Here is a 25347-nt window from a genome sequence, read left to right on the forward strand (position 1 = left end):
TAAGTTGTCGTTTGATTATTGTTCTTATTCTAATTAATTAACTTAGGCCTGAGTTGTTAATTAATGTAGCGAATTAATCCTTTCACCGACCGGGTTAGAATTAATATAGGCTGCGATAATCAAATAGATTGTATCTAATTATAGCGATTGCATGTCAGAATCGATCTAAAGGGTATAAATAGAATCGACCGATCTTCTGACCTTAGACAGCTTGATAGATCTAGCAATTGATTAAGAGACCCCATATAATTGACCTAGTGAACTGGAAATCCTAGACCTTTAATATCATTGTTTTAACCCCTTTTAATTACTCGAATTTAGTTAGTTAGATAACAAACAAAACAAACCCCCAAGAAAACGTATACCTTTAGACAATTTAAATATTTACAGACTGACTATTACCGCCTCCCTGTGGATTCGATACTTGTCTTACCACTAGCTATTCTTGTTAGTTTTGAGATAGTTTTATTTTGATTTGGTGATACGACTTTAGCCATATCAAATTTGGCGTCGTTAATTAGTGTAGCGAATTAATCCTTTCACCGACCGGGTTAGAATTAATATAGGCTACGATAATCAAATAGATTGTATCTAATTATAGTGATTGCATGTCAGAATCGATCTAAAGTGCATAAATAGACTCGACCGATCTTGTAACCTTAGACAGCTTGATAGATCTAGCAATTGATTAAGAGACCCCATATAATTGACCTAGTGAACCGGAAATCCTAGACCTTTAATATCATTGTTTTAAAACCTTTTAATTACTCGAAATTAGTTGGTTAGATAACAAACAAAACAAATCCCCAAGAAAACGGTTACCTTTAGACAATTTAAATATTTACAGACTGACTATTACCGCCTCCCTGTGGATTCAATACCTGTCTTACCGCTAACTATTCTTGTTAGTTTTGAGATAGTTTTATTTTGTTTTTGTGATACGACTTTAGCCATATCACTACTATAATTCGTATTATCACTTCTAATCTGTTCATTAATTTATTTTCCCTTTTCTTTTCTCAAATTATCCGTTTTAAATGTATTTTCGACATAAATCATCAAACCGTTGTAATTATTGTAAATTCAATTATTGTATCTTTATTGTATGCTTTATTGTCATATAGTTTGTATGTCCTCACATGTAATAAACCTAAATTCCTAATTCGACCTATTGTATGCTAAATTACATGTTTACCGACTTAGTTAATTCTCACATGCTAGGATTAATTTATTGGATGTTGTATTGCATGCATATAATCGACAACATATCAAATATAGATGATTTCCCTAATCATTAGTAGAGGCCGCTATCGAGGCGTGCGGGATTAGGTGTTCGATCAAAAGAGCTTCCTAATACGTACACTCACCGCGTACTCCAGATCTCTGTGAACATCCATGTTCATTGGCATCCACGAGAGTCATTCTAGATATAGAATGCTAAGGGTAACGAGTTCTTAGTGTTCATGTCACTACTTTGTGTCTTGACATGGCACGAGGTATTCGAACGGTTTCCATTTTTCCACAATAAATTGATGGCGACTCCACAAATGCAAAAGCTTGTTTTTCCAAGCGAACCCGTGGGCCCGCGTCCACACTATGAAGCGGCTGATGTATTGAACCTGACCGAGAAACCCCGAATCTCCTTCTCGTTCTTAGGCCGAGGCATTTGGTGAAGGGCTTTGATTTTGGTGACTCCGAATGCAGATTTCTCAGGATTTAGTCTCATGTTGTATTTCCGCAGACGAGCGAAGAATTTCCGGAGGGCTTTGATGTGGTCGTCGCGTTCTTTTGACTTGACGATCATATCATCGACATATACCTCTACCTCCTTGTGCATAATATCATGTAGGAGAGTGGTAGCGGTTCTTTGATAGGGTGCTCCGGCATTGATGAGTCCGAAAGGCATGACCGTATAGAAATATGTACCCCACTGTGTAGTGAATGCAGTCTTTTGCATGTCTTCCTCAGCCATTTTGATCTGGTTGTACCGGGCATACCTTTCCATGAATGATAGGAGAGCATGCTCGGCGGTATTGTCCACCAGGATGTCAACATGTGGCAAAGGAAAGTCGTCCTTTGGACTTGCCTTATTCAGATCCATGAAGTCGACACAAACCCAAAGCCTCCCGTCTTTCTTTGGTACATGAACGATGTTGGCACCCAGTCAGAGTATTTAGACACTTTGATGAACCCGGCCTTGAACTGTTTATCCACTTCTTCCTTGATTTTCAAAGCCCATTCAGGGAGCATTCGGCGCAACTTTTGCTTCACGGGTTTAGCTCCATGCTTAATGGGTATTCTGTGCTGTGCAATTTCCCTGTCGATCCCAGGCATATCTCTGTAGAACCAGGCGAATACGTCCTTGTATTCGTGTAGGAGGTCAATGAACTGTTGTCTTTCCGAGGGGTCAAGGGTTGTTCTTATCCTAAGTTCTTGGGGTGTGTTGTCGGTTCCTATGTTAATAGGTTTGGTCTCTTCAATGACGGAGGTCCTGGTTTCCCATTTGTCAAGTTCTTTGGCTAGGTGAGGTGGATAATCATTCAAGTCAAATTCCTCATAGTCATTCAAAATTGTATTGCAGTTAAATTGAGATGAGTCATAAGCACACTTAACGTTCATTAAGATGACTCGAGTGAAAAGCTCAGAGAGGACAGACATCCCATGGTCAGTCAGAGGCAACATAGCAGAGGAGGTGTCCCCTGGAACATTGTCCAGGTTGTCACCTTCCATGGGAGGGGGGACGACCCTAGTTGACTCAGCCTCTGAAGCAGCCACAAGTTGTGATAAAACAGTGGGAAAGGGACTTTGACTGGGACATCAAGAGTGCTAGTAGCTAAGACTGACTCTGACTCTGACACCGACTCAGACTCGGATTTTTCTTCACTTCCCTCTTTGAACATAGGGCCTTCTCCAGTTGTAATATTGAGAATGCGGCCTTGGCGATCGGTCCACTTGACGGTCTTCCTGCAGCCTTGTGTAGCTTTCTCCGGGTCAGTATCAGAGATTAAGGCGGTGGGGTCAAACTGGTTGTCCTTCAGAGCGATGTTGATGATGTCTTCATAGTCGAGGTGCTTGATGTTATCCTCTCCGAAGAGGAGAGTGACAACTTGTCTGTCGAGGCATGGGGACGATTTAGACTCGGTTGATGCAGCTTCGGTGTTGTTGGGGATGAAGTAGAAGTCTTGGAAGAATTCTACACCCGGGTGCCTGACCTTGGCTACAGAGTCATAGATCAGCCCAGGAAGTCGTGGTAAAGCTTGGACTCTCCTTCGGGGACAAAGTATCCATTGAGGGTCAAATGATATGGACGGAGGATAACTTCGTTCTTCTTGCGTTTTCGAGTTAAGAGGTTCATCTCCTGGATATCCTCATCGGTAGGGTCGTAGCCCAGCCCGAAGGGGATGTTGGGGACCTTAGGGTGTTTCAAGGGAGGTAAGGTGTTCTTCAGTGGATTGAGGGGTAGACCCGGGAAATAACCCTGGCACATCAGAATGTGGTTGACTGTGAGGTTGGCAAATTAGTCACAATCAAAGGGTGTTGATTCGTCAATTAGGGCATTCACAGCTTAGAATCCCCACATCTCATTGTCGTCTTCCTCAATGACTTGGGAGGCTATTCCCTTTTTCATGACAGCTTTGATCGGGGAAGCGGGAATTAAGATCGTCTTCTTGTTGAAAGGACCTTGATTTTCTAATGAAGGGTTGAGGTAACCGCCATGACGGCGTGGATCCAGGGATGTCCCAGAAGCATGTTGAAGGAGGCGTCGATGTCGACTACCTGGAAACTGGTTTGCCTTTCCAGTGGTCCGGTTTCAGCGGTTAGAATGATAAGCCCTGCGATCTTACGACGAGTGCCATCATAAGCGCATACTCCTTGATTGGTTGGGACCAAATCAGCTTCTTTGATACCCAGTTTATGAGCCATTTTGAGGGGAATGACATTAACTGCGGATCCGTCATCCACAAGAACCATGGGCACATTATTTTTGAGGCACTGTACGGTGATGTATAGGGCCAGGTTATGGTTGGCTCCAAAGGGAGGGATATCCTCATCAGAGAATATGACCGGGTTGTTCAGGTCGGGGACATCCCTTGTCATGTGTGCTATAACTTCTTCAGGGGAGGAGGTAGAGGGCACAGTCAGTTTTCCCAAGGCTTGTAGTATAGCTTGCCGATGTTCGAAGGATGTAGCAATCAGTTGCCAAATCAAAATTTCAGCTTTTGCTTTCTGTAGTTGTTTGAGGATCGAATTATTGGGAGCCTTTGGTTGAGTATCCACGTTAGGGACAACCTGGTCATTCGTTGTTGGAACGACTGTTGAATTGTTCGGGTTTTGATAGGGGTGTCCGGACCGGGTAAGATGACCGATCTCCTTTGCCTGTTTCTCTTTTCCTGGGACTATATAGATATCCTCAGCATCATCTCTCCAGATACCTTTGACTTCGGGATCTCGAGGGTATCTTGGAGGGGTATTCCTCGGTGGGCAGTTTTTGTGAGGGTAATTTTTGTGAGGGTAACTTTTGTGAGGGTAATATTTATGGGGGTGATTATTATGGGGTGCGTGCCAGAATGGTCGCGGGATCAATCCTTCCTGGTGAGGGTAGTTTTGGATGCTTGGGGGACTCTCCCTCTAGCGTGGTCTTGGGGGATTGAAAATCAATCGGCGTTAAGCATCGTCCAGTCGAGTAATTCTTTCAGAGAGACTGACTATGGCCTCCTCAATTTGTTGGAACATATCAAGCATGGTTGCGGTGCTGAACACAAATACCCCGTCCGAGGCATCCTTCTCCAAGGGATTCACCTCGTCATCAATTGGTAAGATGAGGTGTGAGCAGTACAAGGTTGGCTCATCATCGGAGATAGCATGGATTCCCAAAGGGTTTGTCGTGTTGTTTGGTTTTGTTGGTGGAGGCAAAGGCAATTTCTCTTTCTCAATCATGTCCTGAATTACGTGTTTGAGCTTGAAACAGGTTTCCGTGTCATGACCTTTCCCTTGGTGGTATTGGCAGTGGGCATTAGGGTTCCAGAAGCGGGATTTCTTAACATCAGACGGATTCGGGGTGAGTCCGATTGGTTGTAATTTCCCTTAGTTCATAAGCCTTTTTAGGGCCCTTGCATAAGTTGACTCTATGTTGGTGAACACTCTTTGAGGGCGCTCAACTCTCTTGGTGGTTGGCTCTGTGGACGCCGTCCCAGAGGGGTCGCTAGGGAGTGAAAAACGAGTAAGCTTTTGCATTTGTGGAGTCGCCACAAATTTATTGTGGAAAATTGGAAACCGTTCGAATACCTCGTGTCATGTCAAGACACAAAGTAATGACATGAACACCAAGAACTCGTGGATGCCAATGAACACGGATGTTCACAGAGATCTGGAGTAAGGGGTGAGGGTACGTATTAGGAAGATCTTTTGATCGAACACCTAATCCCGCCCGCCTCGATAGCGGCCTCTACTAATGATTAGGGAAAATCGTCTATACTCGATATGTTGAAGGTTATATGCATGCAATGCAACATCCAAATAAGTTAATCCTAGCATGTGAATTTGGACTAAGTCGGTGAACACGTAATTTAACATGCATTAATGTCGAAGTAGGAATTTAGGTTGATTGCATGTGAAAGCATACGAAAAATATGATAAAGAAAGAATACAATAAAAATACAACAATAGAAAATTACAATAATTACAATGGGTTAATCGATTTACGTCGAAAATACACTTGAAACGGATGATTTTAGAAAAGAAAGAATATATAAATTAACGAACAGATTATTAGTGATAATACGATTAATAGTTAATTAAATACGTAAACTAATAAACTAGGTCAAAGCAGAAATGGGAGTTCAGATTATTAATGAGAACTAATGATGATGATGATAAATAACAGATGAAAATATATCAACGATGAATTCCAGAGACTCAATATTGATGAATCGAATCTCTAAAAACCCGAATTGACTTTATTGACGAAAACCCGCAAATATGATTTATAAGGGATTTAAGTTGGGAATTGAAAGATGAATTAAATATTAATGATTTACATGTTAAATTATTTTGTTGAAAATTATCGTTTTAATGCAACATGAATAATTGAAGATAAACAAAAACAATCAGACGAACAAAAGACGAAGGAAGAAGAAAGGATGCAGGAACTGCGACAGCCTCAGGAAGAGGCGCAGCAGGTGCTGCGTCCCTTCGAAGAGGCGCATCAGTTGTTGCGTCCTTTCTCGATGTTTGTCTCCTGTTAATCCGTAAAAAGGGTTTGAAACAAGGTTTTGTAAATCGGTTTTAAGTGTGTTTTTGACGTAAACCTTACAATAATGATGACAATAATAAAAGAAGGGATTTACACCCTCAGACTTACATGTTTGACGAAACGAGATTAACTAAGTTAACGTTTAGTGATGCTCGACTCGAATGTACGATGAAAGTGCTCTCTAAGAGGAAAACGAACAAGATTGATTAAGATTGATTGATGTGGAGTTGGTCAAATTGGTCGGTCATGCAAAACGAGGCTGGTACTCGGAAAGATCCGAGCTTACGTGGTCGAAACTTCAAGCACGTAAATGCCAAAAAGCAAGAGCGTGGTCTTAGAATGCAAAGGGAGAATAGAAGGGCGGACACTCGCGTGAGAAATATGTGAGACCGAAGGTCTTTATTTATACTAATGATGAAAGGAATTAGAGTTTCGGAGAAACTTTGGAAGTGAATCTCGAAAAGATTTGAAAAATACCTAGAAAGGAACTGAGGAAGAGGCGCTGCAGCTACTGTCTCTTGGAAAAGGCGCATCAGCTGCTGCGTCCTTTCCCAAGTAGTTTCCTCCTGCGGAAGAAAGATTTCCGAGTTTCTATTATGGAATTGCGGTATTATCTCAATTTCCTTAATATTTTATATAATATTTCCAGGATATAATTTTACCAAAGATTAAAAGATTGAAAATATGGAATAGAAATATCCGGAACATTCTAGAATATCCTGACTCGGCATTTAAACTGTTATTAGAAAATGAAGACGATTTTTTACCCGGGCTCCAAATGTACTTTAATTACTGTCAAAATGACCGTATCGGCGCGTAGATGAAGACTATGGGGCAGACACAAGTGTTTGAGCCATAACTTGACGATAAACTTACGAACTGTCATAAATCGTTCTGTGTACCAAACATGCGGCCCAATCATCACCGGGTGGTTTGCGGGAGGTGCAGAAATGAGGTATCTACAGAGCCCCCACTTTGATTGAGGCTTGGACAAGGTGAAAGTCAAAGTATAGCCATCAGGTTAATCGAAGATTACAACCTGACGACTATGGCCACGCGAGGCGGCTCAAGGGATCTAAGCCAAGGACCTGTCGTCGGGAACATTTTAGAGTCTGTCGACTATCGGGGAGGGTCGTTTAAAGTCCATTAGACAACGTAAGGAGGCTCGCCAGCCATAAGAAGAGACCATACCTGAGATTCCTTGAGACTCCAAGGGAAGGCAAAACGTGATATCGACGAGGCAGCAGGACGTCGGCAGGAACTGCTGGGGAAATCAGCTCGGGTCGGTTTTCAAACAAACTTCGGTAAACTCGAGAGTGCTGTTGAACTCCACGTGTTAAGAGAGACGATTGGCTGTCCGGAACTCTCGCTGGGGGAACATAATCGGGACTGATCTCCACGTCTTGAGAGGGACAATTGTTATCCAGAACTCTCTCTGTGAGAACAGAATAGAGGTGTGTCGAAACACCTGTCAGAAATTATTCGCTCGTTGTGGCAAGCAAGGTATTGATAGCGTACCGCGATAGTTCGCAGTTGGCTTGAAGATGCGGGTCCGGGCGAAGAATAAACATCAAACGGGCCACGTATATGATATATGGTATTGAGGAAGAGGCGCACCAAAGATGGGCCCAAAAATAACGAACTCATAACGAATCTACGAAAATTAATTTGGAGGGAAACTGAGAAAGAGGCGTAGTAAGAGCTGCGTCTCTTGGAAGAGGCGCAGCACCTGCTGCGTCTTTTCCTGGGTGTGGCTTTGTCTGAGTAAAAACTCGATAAAACACGGGATTTATTCATAATTTCGAAACACAAATCCTCACAATACTCTCTCAAATTCCAAACATTTCTCGCTAAAATTTGATCAAATGCTTGCATTTGTCATGACTAATCGAGGTATGTGTATTATCTTTGTATTAATATTCCATATTGGATCAATTTGGATAGACAAATTAGGGTTTCCAACCCTAAAAATGTCGAAAATTTGGGGCTTTTCCCCCAAACGATTTTGCCTTGCAAAATTGACTTGATAAATGGATAATTGGTAGTATAAGGATCATAACTTTTTAGGTAATTTTACCCAAGTCGATTAATTAGGGTCAATGTAGTCTTTATTCGTTGGTTGATTGTATGTTTGTAAGTAAAGATAAAGTGCGTAATGTAAGTTGACACGTAAGATTTGGTGACGCGGAAAACCCAATGTGGGAACAACCGCGGGAGGGACGGTACCCTGCCAAGTATTGCACTATATGAATAGGAGGATGATTACAATTATAGCATGAAGCTAATCCTGCTGGCCCCTGATGTCCGGCATGCAAGATCTTGATCGAACGTATATTATATGTCGTGATGTGGTCTTGAATGTGGATGTATGAATACGGGGTGTCGAATGAATGCCTTCTTGATTTGCTCCTTTGGCTATTTATAGGGTAAGAACCTTAGATATATCCTACCTCGAATATGGAAAGTGAATATAATTTCCATAAGGACTCTTTTCAAATTCGGACGCCTTTCCCAATTCTCCCTGATCTCCCTAACTTCTCCCTAACTCCACTTTCCTTAATCCGGACGCCTTCTATGATGGGCTCCTTTTCTCCCTTGAGTCCGTTTCCTCTTTCTCTAACCGCGGGCCTCCTTCCTCCTTATCACTCCTTCCATAGCTTTTATTTTATTAAGTGGGCCTTCTTTGTTGTGCTATTTTTAGCTCAAACAGTTTGCCCCAAATTTCTTGTGAAGTACGCTTTCAAGCATCGAGCAAGGAATATACGTGACCAAATGTTAAAACCCTAAGCCGTCTTTTACACTCCTTCCCATGCAATCCATCATTTCAGCCGCCCTATTCCTCTTTTCTCGCACCCAACCCCCTCTCTCCTCTTTATAACTCCAACGTCCATCTTCCACTTTCATTAATCCCAAATCATTTCAAAAAATACTCCTCTCTCTTAAACCCTCAATCTTCCTTTTCCTTTGTTCTTCGCCGGCTTCACTGTTCCTCTTCCTCCGTTTCCTTCATCAGGTAATCCCGCCTCCTTCCTTCTTTAATTTTCATTTTCTCTCTCCACCATGGGTAAAAATCGACAATCGTCATCAACCTCCACACCCTCCGACCGTAATCTTGATCCAACCTTCCCTTCTCGGGGACTTTTTAAGCATCCCCACGACTGTGATTCTTCTTTAACTCCGGCCGACATTCCCACGATCAAGAATCTGCTTGGTCTTGGTGACGGGGTGGATATCGCCATCCCTGAACCGGGGCAAAAAGCTGACACCCTTCGTCCAGGGTGGGTTAGTTTTTACCTTTACCCATTTAGATATGGCCTCCGTTTTCCTTTCCCTAAACGCATTCAAGACTTCATCTTCGCCAATAATTTTGCCATGGCGCAAATTTCTGCTGCCATTTGGAGAGTTCTTCTCTATTCTCTAGCCGCTGGTCAGAACACTGGTAAACATGTCACTCTGGGTGATCTAGCCCATATGTACAGCATCAGATCCCTAGGCAGGGGTCAGTTCTCATTCCGGGGCCTTGGAGAGGCTCCCTTCAAACACGCGTCCAAATCCCGTGATGAGAAATGGTTTGAGGACTTCTTCTACGTGAGGAAGAACTCTATCCAGCCTCCTGCTGATTATATTTTCGAGAAATGGGTTCTAACTTTGAGTAAGTAGCCTTCCTGTCACCTGATTTATTTTATCTTGATGCTTACTAGCTTACTTCATCGTCTTCGTGCAGGCCCCTGTGACCTTATCCGTATTGGTGCCAATATCCCTGCCCGCAGCAAATTGTTCAGTATTTCTGAATTTGAGAGAAAGTTTCCAGATCAGCTTCCTGGTTTGTCACCTGCTTCCTCCTCCAATCCTCCTCAGTCAGCTCACAGTATGTCTTCTGGTAAGGCTTCTACAACTGCTTTCATTTGCATGCTGTTTCTGCTTGATGTTTTAAGTATTCTGTCGTCTGAGGCTATATATGCTTGCAGGTCCAAAAGTTGATCAGTTGGAAATCATCCTCCAAACTGCCAAAAGAAAGAGACCTTCTGCCAGCCCTGATGTGGCCTCTGCCTCCAAGAGGAATGCTCCTGCTGCCTCCTTCCAGACTCCTCCCACAGATTCCAATTCTGCTGTACGTGAACCCTTGGAGGTCCACCCGTTATCTCGCCATCCGCCTACTCCTCCTGCTAGTCCTCGTGCTTCGTCTAGTGGAGGCATCATTGCTCATTTCCCAAAGGGCTTTGGGAATGTGGACAAGGTGCCGTATTGGCCGGAGATTGACCAGCTACTCTTCCCCCCTGTTGAGGAGACGTTCTCAGAGTTCTCCCCAGAGGAGATAGCTGAGAATGACGTGCACAATGCCTTTATGGTAAATATTCTTCATCCTCTACCAGTTTCTCTTTTCTTGTTTAGATTCCATATCTCGACTTCCTTGCTGACTTTTGAATTTTCCTGCCCCAGACTCTTCAGTCTGCACTCTATAATAAGAAGATGATCAACATAGTGCAGACCACTATTCGTGCTACCAGCGCCAAGAACCAGGAGCTAAAGGGGGCTATTGCTGATCTGGCGCAGCAGCGGGCTGATTTGAAGGAGCGAGTGGTGGAGCTGAAGACTGAGCTTGCTGTCACCAAGAAGAAGCTGAAGGAGGGGGCTGATCAGCTGGCGCGTACTCAGGCGGTATGCAACACTTTCTCTCGACTCCTCAAGCGCTCGATGAGAAGATCAGTGAGCTGATCTCCCTGGCCACCAACGTTTTTGCCTATGCTACCTGGCGCGGAAAGATCAGCGGGATGCGTGCTGCCCTCGAGGAGGCTCCTACCCAGCAGGCTATAGAGGAAGAGGAGAAGTAGCTGGAGATGCTATACCCTACCTAACCTGATCTGAGTGTGCTGATGCCTGATGTTTGGGAGGTGAATTCTCTGCCACCGGCCGAGCAGTTCTTTGGGACGGAGAATGTCCTGGAGATGTCCCGGGATCTTTCTTGACGGAGCTAAGGGAGCTATGGCGGCTGAGGATGCACAGGCTGGTGCGGTACCTGAAACGGGAGGTCAGCAGGCAGAGGAGATGCCAGAGGTGGAGGTCATTAATGTGACCGATAATTAAATATTTTTACGTTTTGATGAACTTTTTGGCGGTCTGGCCCAGAGGTGGCAGACCTTGTAATTTTTTAAACTCTTTATGTGGTTGCTCTGTCAAGGTGGCGGTTAAACTTTGGGCTATACTTTGGCCATATTTTAAATGCCTCTTGTCATAGTTTGACAAGGCTTTAGCTTACATATCGTGTGCTTGTTGTTTATTTTCCCTATTTTTAGGAAATTTGTCGTGCCAGCCTGTTTGACTGATTTAGGCAAGTCCTGTCATCCTGAGAAGGCTGACGTTCTGACTCAGCTATCTGTCGTGTCAGCCTGATGGCTGATTTAGGCATATGCCGCAATGTAAGGAGGAGTGGCCGTGTCAACCTAGGAGGCTGATTTAGACCAGCCTGGTCAGCCTGAAAAGGCTGATCCAGACTAAGCTAGCTGTTGTGTCAGCCGGATGGCTGATTTAGGCGTATCTGTGATTTTGACTACTTAACCTTGTTCATGACGCAAGGTGTGTTCATCTCGTTTAAAGCCAACAGAGGCGTCATTGAGGCAAGTTTATCGTCATTCTAGGACCGATGGGACGCTGCAGGATTCTGGTAGCGCAGATATCCCTACGTTCCATGTTCGTGTGCATGCATGCTGGGGCCTTGATTAATTGCGATTAGTGCGAGCTACGTCCAGGGGGTGGTATCAAGGGTAGCTGGGTAAGCGTATTCAGCTGTCAACCAGGCTCCCTTTCGTATGTTCCACAGTCCGCCTGGTGAGGGTGCTCCTTGTGAAGAAAATAGGTTAGGCATGTTGGAGTGCCATGTGCCTTGTCACCTCGCGTTGGCAGTTGACAGTCCTGCTAGACATCCTTTCAAAGTACCATAGATACCAGAATTCAAAATGGTGTACTTAGAGAAGTCTGAAAATAAGAGATTCTATTAAAATGATGTGAAGTACCTGTCGCCATCTCATGGGGTACCAGAGCAATTATGGTCCCAGGACGCTGCCAGACACCACCATCTAATAGTAGTTTAAAGTCTTAAAAATAACTAGAGACACCAGAAATAAGAGTGAAATTGGCAGTATGCCTACTACCGGATTTTTATTTTAATTTTTAAAAGATGGTTTGGCTTTTCACAGTACATCATTCTGAAAGCTAGAGTCTACTTATTATTAAAAGTAATATCTCTTCAGGTGAAGTATGTTCCATGGGCGTTGTATGATTTGACTGTCCATAGTCATCAGTCTGTATGCGCTATGGCCAACAACTCATTCTACCTGGTATGGTCCTTCCCATTTGTAGGCGAATTTGCATGCTTTTCGATTCTTGGTGTTCTGAAACACCTCTCGGAGAACCAGGTCTCCTACCTCTAGGAGCCTGACTTTCACATTCTTGTTATAACTCCTGGCCACAGACTGTTTGTAGGCAGCTAGACGGATTTTTGCGCTTGCTCGCAGCTCGTCAATTGTGTCCAGGCTTCTGGTCATCTCTGTATTGTTTAGTTCCCCTGTCATATTTTCATACCTGTGAGTGGGAACTAGAACTTCTGACGGAATGACTGCTTCTGCGCCAAACACCAGGCTGAAGGGTGTTTGACCTGTTGCTATCTTTGGTGTCGTTCTGTCTGACCATAACACTAGTGGCAATTCATCTGCCCACTTTCCTCCTAACTCCTGTAACCTCCTTCTCAGATTGTCCATGATGATTTTGTTGCTGGATTCAGCTTGCCCGTTGGACTTAGGAGTCCTAGGTGCTGACTTTTTTAAGGTGATGTTCCACCTGGCATAGTATCCCTCGGTATCGTTTGAGATGAATTGTGAGCGATTGTCACATATGATTTCTGATGGGATACCAAATCTGTAAATGATGTTTCGTTTTATGAACGAAATGACCTGTTTGTCCTTTATCTCCGTGAATGCTTCTGCCTCTATCCACTTGGAGAAGTAATCTGTCATTGCTAGCATCCAGGTTCTATTTCCTTTGGCCCGTGGTAAAGGGCCTACTATATCCATGCCCCACGCCATGAATGGCCAGGGGGAAATAATAAAGTGGGCGGGGGCTTTTTTGGTGATGGATCATTGGTGTTGGCTTTGCGGGCATCACATTTTCGTGCGTATTTCTGCTGCATCCGCCTTCATTGTAGGCCAATAGTATCCTGTCGAGGGCTTTATTTGCCAGGACTTCTACGCCCCTGCATGGTTTCCACATTCGCCATTGTGGAGAGCATGCAACACGGTCTGTGCTTCTTCCTTGTCCAGGCACCGTAGGTAGGGGCCTGCTAGCGATTTTCTGAACAATGTATCTTCAATAAGTATGAATCTGGAGGCCTTTACTCTGAAAGCTCTCACTTCCTTCTTGTCATCTAGTAGCTTGTTATTGCGCAACCAGTCTAGGTAAGGTGTGTGCCAGTCGTCTGCTTGATCGGCTATTTGGTCAGGTGTCTGCCTGTTTTGCTGGGAGTTCTCACCTTCCTCTGTAACTGCTTGGATTTCTTTCTCGCTCTGTGGACCCTCCAGTTCACCTCTGTCTATTTCGTCCGCTTTCTGAATAGACGGTTCCAGCATGTGTGCTATTGGAATGCTGGATAGCTCTGTTGGTTTACATGTTGCCCCCAAAGTCGCTAAGGCGTCTGCCTCCACATTCTGATCTCTGGGAATCTGCTTAAGCTTGCAAGTTTCGAATTTCTGTTTTAATTCCTTTGCTGCTTTTAGGTATGCAACCATCTTCGAATCTCTGGCTATAAACTCATCATTCACGTGGTTGACTATTAATAGAGAGTCACTGGATATGAGCAGGTGCCTGGTCCCTAACTCCAAAGCTAGCTTCATTCCTAGTATTAAGGCCTCATACTCTGCTTCATTGTTGGTTGCCTTGAATACACATCTTACTGCTTGCGCTATCAGGTCTCCCTGTGGTGATCGCAGGATTAATCCTACGCCTGCCCCCTTTGGTTGGAGGCTCCGTCAATATGCATCTGCCAGACTTCTGTCTCCTTGCTTCCTTCTAAGGTGAGGATCTCTGCATCTGCCAGATTCTGGATGACAGGACTGAAGTCTGATACGAAGTCGGCCAGTGCTTGTGATTTGATTGCTGTTCTGAGGTCATATTGAATGTCATACCCACTAAGGTGTATAAACCATTTCGACATTCTGCCTGACATGTATGATGTGGGACTCAAAATAGGGGCGCAGTTTGCGAGATGCTACTACCAATGCTAGTACTAACTTTTCAAGAGATGTGTACCTGGTCTCTGCCGGCAGCAGAGACTTGCTCACGTAGTATACTGGCTTCTGCTCCTTTTCCTACTCACGGATCTATTCCTATCATGTCATCGTGTGACCATGCAAAACAATCCATGTTATCCTGTAAGAACTTGACTAGTTGATGTCTTAAGTTTCCTGTGCATTCTCCTCCAATGAGCACAGTTCGTTCTGGGTGTAGCTTATCCAGGTTGATTTGATCCAGCTCTTCTGCTGGAGGTTCGATGTATTCGTTCTGGATAGGCTGCTTCTGTAATTGCTATGCGGGGGGGCTGGCAGTGCACTTGAGTGCCTTCTTGTAGCAGCCTCTAGCTTCCTCCTGATCTCTTCTTATCGTTTCTACTCTCCATGGTGTGGGGAATTTTATGCACTGGTGGTATGTTGAGGGGACTGCCTTCATCTGGTGCAACCATGGTCTTCCCAAGATAACGTTGTAAGTAGAGGGGCCGTCTATAACTAGGTACCTGCCTGCTTGTTGACTCCTTCCACATAGGTTGGGATGACTATCTCCCCTAGCGAGCTGGCTGTTTCTCCACTGAAGCCTACTAGCGGAATAGTCTTCTTCTATAAATCCTTCTTGCTGAATCCCATGTTTTCTATAATTTTCAGCATGATTAAGTTGACCGAGCTTCCTGTATCTACCAAGACCTTTCTAACTGTGCAATTGGCCATTGATAAGGTGATAATAAGTGCGTCATGATGTTCTCGCTCATCGTATGTATCTCCTTCATCAAAGCCGATTTCTTTGGCAGTGTTGTGAGAAGTCGCACGAATTGGTGGCCTATCTCCTTTGGTCTCGTAGCACGTCTTTTAGCTGCTGAATATGTCGGCCCGCTTAAGTCCGAGCCTTTGTTATCACGTTTATGATTTTGGTGCATGTGGGTGGATCATCGGCTTGGCGGAGCCTACCTTATCTTCTTTGCTTGCCCCACGTGGTAATAGGTGGCTCGGCTTTCCTTGTTCGGACAGGCGCTTGATCTCTCTTCGTAATGTATAGCAATCCTCAGTGTTGTGCCCAATATCCCGGTGGAACTCGCACTTCTTCTTGCTGTCCTTTCTCCAAGCTTGATCTCCTACTGGTGGGTTGGGCCACCTGACTCCATCTCCCATCTCCCTGAGTGCCTTCAAGATTCCTTCGATACCTGTAGTGAATCCGTATTCTGCCAGAGTGGGGAGTAGCTGATTTTCCTCGATTCTGTTGACTCCCCTCCCATATGGTCTATATCTCTCATCCTTCTTCTTTGGTGGTTTGCTTTCTTCCGATTTCTCCACGGTACCGAGGTACTAGAGATACTAGGCGCGCTTAGTAAGTCGGCTCGGTTAAGACATCTTCCTCCAACCTGATTGCGGCAGCTGCCTTCTCCTGTACCGCCTCGAAACTATGGCATGTATGCATGGTTAACTGCTTATATTGGTCGGAGTCGTGGTGGAGGCCTCTTCTAAAGGCTTCTACTGTTGTTAAGACATCACACTCTCGTACTGCCACCTTCTCATTGTTGAACCTAGTATTGTATTCTCCAATGCTCTCTCCTGCCCCCTGGACGATTCTGTACAGATCTCCTGCGTGCTTCTGTGGTTTTCTGCTGCTTGCGAACTGTTGAGTAAATGCATTCACCAATTCAGCAAATGTAGATATCGAACTGTTGGGCAGGCTCACAAACCATCGAAGTGTCGGTCCTGTTATGGTGGACCCGAATCCTTTGCACATGCAAGCCTCCTTGACTTGCCCTATAGCTGTTACCGTCATCATTTTCTGTTTATACTGGCTGATATGATCAAAGGGATCTGATGTGCCGTCGAAGAGAGGCATATTTGGATTTGTGAATCCCTTTGGCATGGCTGTGATGGATATGATGTCCACGAATGGTGAGTCGGCGTAACTGTCTAGAGCTGCTTTCTCGAGTGGGGGTGGTAGCCCTGGGACCCTGCTCAGCATCTCCTTTAGTTCCAAGTATAGCTGATTGGTTATCTTTGGTGAATCCGGGGTCCGCTTTGTGTCGGTATCGCATATTTCTTCCTGATCCGGGTTCTTGAAGGTTCTGATAGGCTCCGACAGCCAGGGGGTTGTAGTAACGATTGTCCCCTGCTGCCAGTTCATTTACTGGTTTGACTCGGATCTTGCTACAGGTGTTTGATCGATTGTTGCGGGGCTGCTGACGGGGAGGCCACCTGTTTGTGTCCCTATGCGGTTGGCGGCTGCCGCCTATCCGGTGTGAGGTATCCCAACCCTCTTGGGGTTATTCTTCCATCGACGCATCGTAGCCAAATCTAATCTTGTTATTAGTTCACCTGGTATCTGCCTGTTGCCCTATTCTCCCTGTGTCAGATCTACCAAAGGAGATCTTCCTTCACCTGTCCCACTTACTGGGGTGACAGACTGCTGCTTTAGGATATCAATCTATGCCCAGAGCTCCCTGTCTCTCCTTCTTGCTTCAGCATCTGCTCTCCTTTGGTCTTCTCTCATGTTTTCCATAGCTTTTTGAAGATTTTCTACGCCAGTGAGTAAGATTTGTGTGGGACTAGGTGGCGGAGTGAGGGCTGAATTTGCTGTTCCCTTATCTGATCTAGCCTGGGCCACGACAGTAGGAGTCCTGGGGGGTAGAGAGGCTTTTGTTGTCGGTATGATTCTTGAGGTGTGTACGGGAGCCTGCGTTGCCACTGTTGATGTTGGATTTTAGGTAGACGGTGGTGGTGGCGATGGTTGCCTGCTCCCTGACACGGCTTCAGATGCTTGCTTTTCCATTGTATATCTGGAATATCAACGATTGACGACCACAATGCCCCACGGTGGTTGCCAAACTGTTTAGGTATTTTTACCCAAGTCGATTAATTAGGGTCAATGTAGTCTTTATTCGTTCGTTGATTGTATGTTTGTAAGTAAAGATAAAGTGCGTAATGTAAGTTGACACGTAAGATTTGGTGACGCGGAAAACCCAACGTGGGAACAACCGCGGGAGGGACGGTACCCTGCCAAGTATTGCACTATATGAATAGGAGGATGATTACAATTATAGCATGAAGCTAATCCTGCTGGCCCCTGATGTCAGGCCTGCAAGATCTTGATCGAACGTATATTATATGTCGTGATGTGGTCTTGAATATGGATGTATGAATACGGGGTGTCGAATGAATGCCTTCTTGATTTGCTCCTTTGGCTATTTATAGGGTAAGAACTCTAGATATATCCTACCTCGAATATGGAAAGTGAATATAATTTCCATAAGGACTTTTTCCAAATTCGGACGCCTTTCCCAATTCTCCCTGATCTCCCTAACTTCTCACTAACTTCTCCCTAACTCCTCTTTCCTTAATCCGGACGCCTTCTATGATGGGCTCCTGTTCTCCCTTGAGTCCGTTTCCTCTTTCTCTAACCGCGGGCCTCCTTCCTCCTTATCACTCCTTCCATAGCTTTTATTTTATTAAGTTGGCCTTCTTTGTTGTGCTATTTTTAGCCCAAACAATAACCATGTATTTATTTCGAATTTTCATTGAGTTTTGAGCATTTGAGTGAAATTGTGACGGTCTCACAGCTGAGTCGTAAATTGCTTCAAAAATAGCCTTAGGATTGCCCATTTGTGATGAAACTTGATATTTAGAACCCTCTTATGATGGGTAAACTTCCTACCATTTCGGATTTTTGATTTGTGATGGCTTTTTCAGGACACTTTTCTAGGGCATAATCACTATAATAACGAAATGCTGTCAAAATTCCGACTCGAATCCATGACTAGGCTTCAATTTAGGCTTGACTTGACCCTTATTACCACATGAGCGGATGGGTTTGTGGGAAAACAGCCAAAGATGGCGAAAAAAAGAGCGATTTCGGAGCCTTGAAAGCTCGAAAATCCCCTAATTAAGGCTCGTCGTCACTTGACGCGACCTAAATTTACTTTAATCTTTCAGGCGACGAGGCTTCTACGTCAAGGAGAGATCCCATGGACGTGGATACCATTCTTGACCCTTCTCGTACGCTCGAGGAGGCATTAGAGCAGGCTTTTACTGCTGGAGTGGCAGCTGCTGAGGATGAGGTCGTCGAGGAGGAGGCGGTCGAGGAGGAGGTCCCGAGGAGGGCCAACGTTGGACGAGGTGGTCGTCAGCTGAGGGGAGCACTGGAGTGGGCTGAGAGTTGGGACAGCAGACACCTCATCCGGGCTGCGGAGGGTCACCTGTCCTACAGGATGGTGAAGAGCTTGGTAATTTGAACTCATCACTCTTCCATTTACCTTCTTTTATTATTATTTGCTATTCCTTTTCTCTTTCAATCGAGCTAAAGATATCTCTTGCTTCGAATCAAAATAGGAGGCCGGGAACATCAGGTCTTCCTCGGGTTACACGACGATGATGAAGTTTTACGGAAGGCTGTCGGCGGAGGAGCAGACCATCATCGAGCGGGGAGCATTTGTTGCCTTGGTATGAGCTTGAAGGGACATCAAGGGAAGGAAGATTCGAGCTAACCTTAGCCTGGTTCGAGCTTTCCTTGATCGGTTTTGGGACACGACCTCTACCTTTCACATGACTTTTGGTGAGGTTGGGGTCACGTTGGAGGATTATGGCATGATTTCTGGCTTGCCATACGGGACCGAGGCTAGCAGCTTGATCAGTTGGAACCTGATGCCGAAGGCTGTTGCGGTCCTGAGTTGGTGCCTAGTTCCTACGTCCGGGATTACTTTACTGGGAAGAGACCGACGATGGTGGTGATCGATGGGAGGGAGACGGCTCCTCCTTCTTGAACTGTAGAGCAGAGAGCTCGTTTGTGGCTCTGGTGGTTCTTGTCTTTGATCTACCTCGGAAACAAGGGAGAGAGGCTGTCGACGAAGCATCTGCCCTTTCTTTCTAACCTGAGTGACCTAGGCCATTGGCACTGGGTCACTGCTGGCTTTGTGGTCCTCATTCTCTACATGAGGGCCATGGTTCGTCCGGAGTGGATGAAGAAGGAGACTTCTCCTGCCACCTTTGGCCCTGGATTGTTGCAGGAGGTATGAACCTTTATCTCGCATCATGAAGGATCATTTCCTTTTCTTATAGAATTACGAAAGATCGTTATTGATTATATTGTCTTGCAGGCGTGGGTGTACTCCTACTTTCCGAGCCTTGCGCCCAAGAGAACGGAGCCAGGGGAGAGAGCCTATCCCGTCGTGAGGGACTGAGTGATGTGTCGCGCGAAGAGTCAGCGTTCCTTTCACGACGTCTGTCGACGGGACGTGAACGCTCTGCAGTTTGATGGCGTGAGTACCTTCGACTCACCTTTATTTGTTTGCTTTCTTTTAGAATTGATCATAAGAATGACCTCTTGTTTGCTTTTCATAGTGGGTGCCTAGGCCTTGGGTGGACTACACTGGCGTTCCTCCTTTTGTGGCTGAGGTCCTTCGACCCAGGAGCTCGGCCGGTTGCTTTTGAGGATGTCGATGGGTCCCGTGTGGTACTTGGGCGAGCGTTTGACTCGTCAGGGCTCTCGAGATGTCTTGACGGTCCCCATCGATCCTCCTTGGATGATGTTCAGGGAGCCTTCCGATGTTAAGAGGGAGGCAGACTTAGCAGACGTCAGTGGCGACACCCTTCTTCTTCCTGGCGAGGACTACTCGGTGTTCCTCTACTGGAGGTTGGCGTACTGGCCAGTTGTGGTGAGTGCTTTACTCTTCTTTAGATTGTCTTGAAAACATGATGAATGATCATCGATTAATGGAAACTATTTGAATTTTGCAGGAGGTTGAGGTGGCGGGCATCGAGCCCCCAGCATACCCCGAGACCCTCGAGTACACTGATGTGACGGGGATGACGACGATCTCGGAGCTTCGCGACTTTAGCGTGGTGGTGACAGATGCTGGCCTGGACGAGTGGCAGCATCTGATTCGGAGGGTATGTTCCCCAACTTGTATATAATTTTTGTATAAGAATACACTTGTTTGAACTTGTCTAATCATTGAGAATCCTTGTTTATTGAAATGCAGGTTGCGCCATCCCGGTTCGTGGCTTTGTGGAGGGTAGCCAACCGGCTAGGGGCTACTGCCATCGAGGCACTTGCTGGCGGTCAAGGACGTCAGGTATGAACCTTACGTTTACTTCATTTTGAATTTTCTAACTTCCTTTATGCATGAAATGATTGACATGAGCCAATTGTTGTCGTTTGTAGAGGGAGCGTGACTTGGAGCGAGAGCTAGCCCAGTCCCGAGAGGAGACAGATCGCTTCCTGAGGGAGCTAGAGGTCTGTGACGCCGAGATCACTACTCTCGAGGCGAGAGTTACCGAGTTGGGCGGCGACCAGCAGTAGTTTGTTGCTTTTTTTGTTGTTTTTTGTTGTTGGCTGTATTGCATACACTTTGTACATTTTTAGGACCTTCATTTTGGACTTTCGCACACTTTGTTTTGGGCTCGAGCCCCCAGTTTGGTGTACATATTCCTTTTGGTTGTATATATGACGGCCTGAGTGCCTTTGCTGCTGGGTTGCTTGTTTGTACCTGCAGGTTAGCTTTGAACAGGTTTGGTAGATGACGGTTTGTGCTGTCATGCTGCCAAAATTTACAGAGAAATCGCACATAAAACACATATTTGTACATATGGCCTAAGTTAGCGCAAGATAAAGACTCGAGAAAATGCAAAAAATTTACCGAAATGACCGGACGGTAGGGAGGGTTACCCCCTAAAAAAAATGAAAATAGAAACAGATAAGCTTGGAATGAAATGGGAGTGAAATGATTCCCTAAAAAAGAAAATTCAAAAGAAATGGATAAGTTTGAAAATAAATAAATGAATTGGTGAAATGATGAAAATAAATAAATGAATTGCTGAAATGACGAAAATGCCGATGTCGCCTCGAAATGCGTGTCCATGGAATTAGGAAACTCGAAACATGGTGATTTGACGGAATTACCAAAAATAATAACCCGTATGAATAGGAAATTATGCTTTAAGGAATTAGGAAAGACACAGCGCGGAAAATCACAGAAATATTGCGGGGGAAGAGGCACAGCAGGAGCTGCGTCCCTTTGAAGAGGCGCAGCAGGTGCTGCGTCCCTTTGAAGAGGCGCAGCAGGTGCTGCGCCCTTTCCTCAGTGTGTCCGTCCTGACAAATTTTAGGAAACAGCTTTTAGTATAAATATAGACGTCGATTGAGGTTTTTTTCACATAATTCTTCCATCTTTCTTTCGTCTTATTACATAAAAACTCTCTTATTAAGTATACACCATGAATACTTTAGAAATCCGTCTCAAAGGATGGACAAACGAGTTCTCAAATGTGGAGAAACACGATTTGGGTGCCTACAACTTCGGATCAATTTTGAGCTTGAAGCTGATCAAGGTTGTCAAACCATTTTTGGATGCTTGTCTTGAGTATTGGGACCCAAACTATCACGTCTTTGCCTTTCCCGGAGGCGATATCTGGCGATTTCCTGAAGAAATAGCTGCAATTGGCGGTTGGGACGTGGAAAATTTACCTGCTATACCCTCTACTTCTCAAGGGTATAAGAACAAATTCAGGGATTTGCTTGGGTTGACAAGAGCTGAGGTTGGCCGTCTTGTGACTTCAAAAGGAGTCCGAATGTTGGATTTCATCGATTGATTCATAAATAGGGCATACCCTACTATTTCCTATGTTGCGAGGCGTAGGACATTCGTGTTTTGCCTATTGCATGTGTATGTCCTTCAAGGGCATGTTGATGAGGATGTGAGAGGTGATCCTCGCTATTTGAGCCTAGTTGAGCAAATGGAGCTACGCAGGAACCCAGCTTGCCTATGTTTAGGAGAGATTATGTTGGGGTTAGATAACAGGAAAGCCAACCGCGACCTTCTTATTTAGGAAGTCCCATCATCTTGCAGGTAAAAGAACAAAAAATTTCTTTTTATTTTTTATTTTTTTTCGTTCGTTTTATTTTTTTTTTCTTTTTCGTTTTTTTTCTTTTCGTTTTTGTTTTTTTTTTGTTTTTTTTTCTTGTGATTCTAATGTCTGCTTTTGGTAGGTCTGGCTTATGGAGCGCTTGCGATTGATCGAGCCCCCAGTTAATGTTCCTGCTTATCATGCTCGCTCAATTGCAATGAGGACTAGGCTTTACATGGTGGACTTTACTCGAGTTTGAAACTACTGGGAGAACAAGTTAAAGAGCGAGGATGGTCCCCTGATTAGATGGATCGTACAATGGTGGCATCTCAAATCCGTTACTGAAGTATCGTCCTTGGATCCTACCCGATCAGTGCGCATTCCTGGCTTGGAGTTTATGACATGCCTTCCCAGAGAGGCTGATGAGGCAAGTTGGATTGAAGTAGATGATTCCGAAGCTTGATACTGTTCCTCAGACTGCCATGGCGCTTACTACTGAGAGCCGAAGAGAGTGGGCCATCAAATGGGCTCAGAGATACATGTGGTTCCTGAACTCTTCTGTAAGTGCACTATGGGTATCAGATTCCTACTTGCAGTGGAGGAAAGCTACTACTTGTAGATACCTTATTTCTGCACCTCCCGCAAACCACTCGGTGATGATTGGGCCGCATGTTTGGTACGCGGAACGATTTATGACAGTTCGTAAGTTTATTGTCAAGTGATTGCTCAAACACTGATGTCTACCTCTTAATTGTCATCTACGCGCCGATACGGTCGCTTTGACAGTAATTAGAAGACATTTGGAGTCCGAGCCTAAAACCGTCTTCATTTTCTGATAACCGCTAAATCCCGAGTCAGAATGTTCTGGAATGTTCCGGATATTTCTATTCCATATTTTATAAATCTTTCACAATCTTTTATTCTTTGGTAAGATATTTCCCGTAATATTCATACAAAATATTAAGGAAAATAAGATTATCCCGTCATTCCATAAACCAAACACGGAAATATTTCTTCCGCAGGAGGAAACCACTTGGGAACAGACGCAGCAGGTGCTGCGCCTCTTCCAAGAGACGCAGTGGCTGCTGCGCCTCTCCCCAGGTCCTTTTCTGCATATTTTTCTTATCTTTTCATATCTTTTCGAGATTCACTTCCAAAGTTTCTCCGAAAACCCTATTCCTTCGTGTGATTAGTATAAATAGGAGCCTTCGCTCCTCATATTTCTCACGCGAGTGTCCACCCTTCTCTTCTCCCTTTGCATTCTAGACCACGTTCTTACTTTTTGGCGTCTACGTGCTTGAACATTCGACCACGTAAGCTCAGATCTTTCTGAGTACCAGCCTCGTTTGCATGACCGACCAATTTGACCAACTCCACAATAATCAACTTAATTAATCTTAATCATTTTCCTCTTACGAGGGCACTTTCGTCTACATTCGAGTCGAGCATCACTAATCATAAACTTAGTTCATCTCGTTTCGTCAAACATGTAAGTCTGAGGGTGTAAATCTTTCTTTTATTATTGTTATTTACTCTTTGTAATCACTAATGTAAGGTTTATGTCGAAAATACTTCTTAAAACCGATTTATAAAACCATGTTTTAAAACCCTTTTTACGGATTACCAGAAGATGACCGTCCAGAAAGGACACAGCAACTGCTGCGCCTCTTCGAAGGGACGCAGCACCTGCTGCGCCTCTTCGTGAGGATGCCGCAGTTCCTGCTTCCTTTCTTCTTCCTTCGTCCTCTGTCAATTTACCGTTCGTTGTTTGTTTTCGTTTGTTCTTCAATTCTTTGACATAAGAGCATAATAATTTCACATGTATATTAATTATCATCATTAATGCGTATAATTCAGCGATAATCCCGACTTAAATCCCAAGTAATCCAATATTTGTGGGTTTTCGTCATTAAAATCAATTCGGATTGTAGAGATTCGATTCTTTCATATTGAGTTTCTGGAATTCGACCTTTGATATATTTCAATCTGTTTATTGTCCTTTTCGTCATTAATTTGTCATATTTAACCTATTTAGTTCACCTATGTCACTAATCAATCCTTCGTTCATATAATTAATTCGTTTACGTTCGTCTCATCCATGTTTTATTGTTTTTATGACTCATTTGCATGTAATTAATCTGTTAAATCACTTCCATCCGAGTCTAATATCATTAATCAATCCTTAAATTCACTAACGAATATTAGCGATTTGCAGTTCCGGCTTCACAGCCAGAACTCACCCTTGGAACAGACGCAACAACTGCTACGCCTCTTCCAGGATGATTTCTGTCTCTGAACTTCCGTTCTGTCTTGACCTAGTTTAATTAGTTACGTATTTAATTAACTATTAATCGTATTATCTCCTAATTCCTGTTCGTTTATTCCTTTATTCTTTTCTTTCTCAAATTATCCGTTTTTGGAAGTATTTTCGACATAAATCAATTAAACCCGTTGTAATTATTGTAATTTTCATTATTGTATTTGATTGTATTTCTTTTATTGTACCATTTGTATGCCTTCACATGTAATTGAGCTTAAATCTCTACTTTGACATTTATTGTATGCTAAAACTACATGCTTCACCGACTTAGTTTAATTCTCACATGCTAGGATTAAAACGTTGGATGTTGCATTGCATGCATATAATCGACAATATATCGAGTATAGATTATTTTCCCTAATCATTAGTAGAGGCCGCTATCGAGGCGGGCGGGATTTGGTGTTCGATCAAAAGAGCTTCCTAATACGTACCCTCACCCCTTACTCTAGATCTCTGTGAACATCCGTGTTCATTGGCATCCACGAGAGTCATTCTAGACATAGAATGCTAAGGGTAACGAGTTCTTGGTTTTCATGTCACTACTTTGTGTCTTGACATGGCACGAGGTATTCGAACGGTTTCCAATTTTCCACAATAAATTGGTGGCGACTCCACAAATGCAAACGCTTGTTTCCCAAGCACCCCTG

The sequence above is a fragment of the Silene latifolia genome, chromosome 6, assembly GCF_048544455.1.
Source record: "Silene latifolia isolate original U9 population chromosome 6, ASM4854445v1, whole genome shotgun sequence".
Classification (NCBI taxonomy): Eukaryota; Viridiplantae; Streptophyta; class Magnoliopsida; order Caryophyllales; family Caryophyllaceae; genus Silene; species Silene latifolia.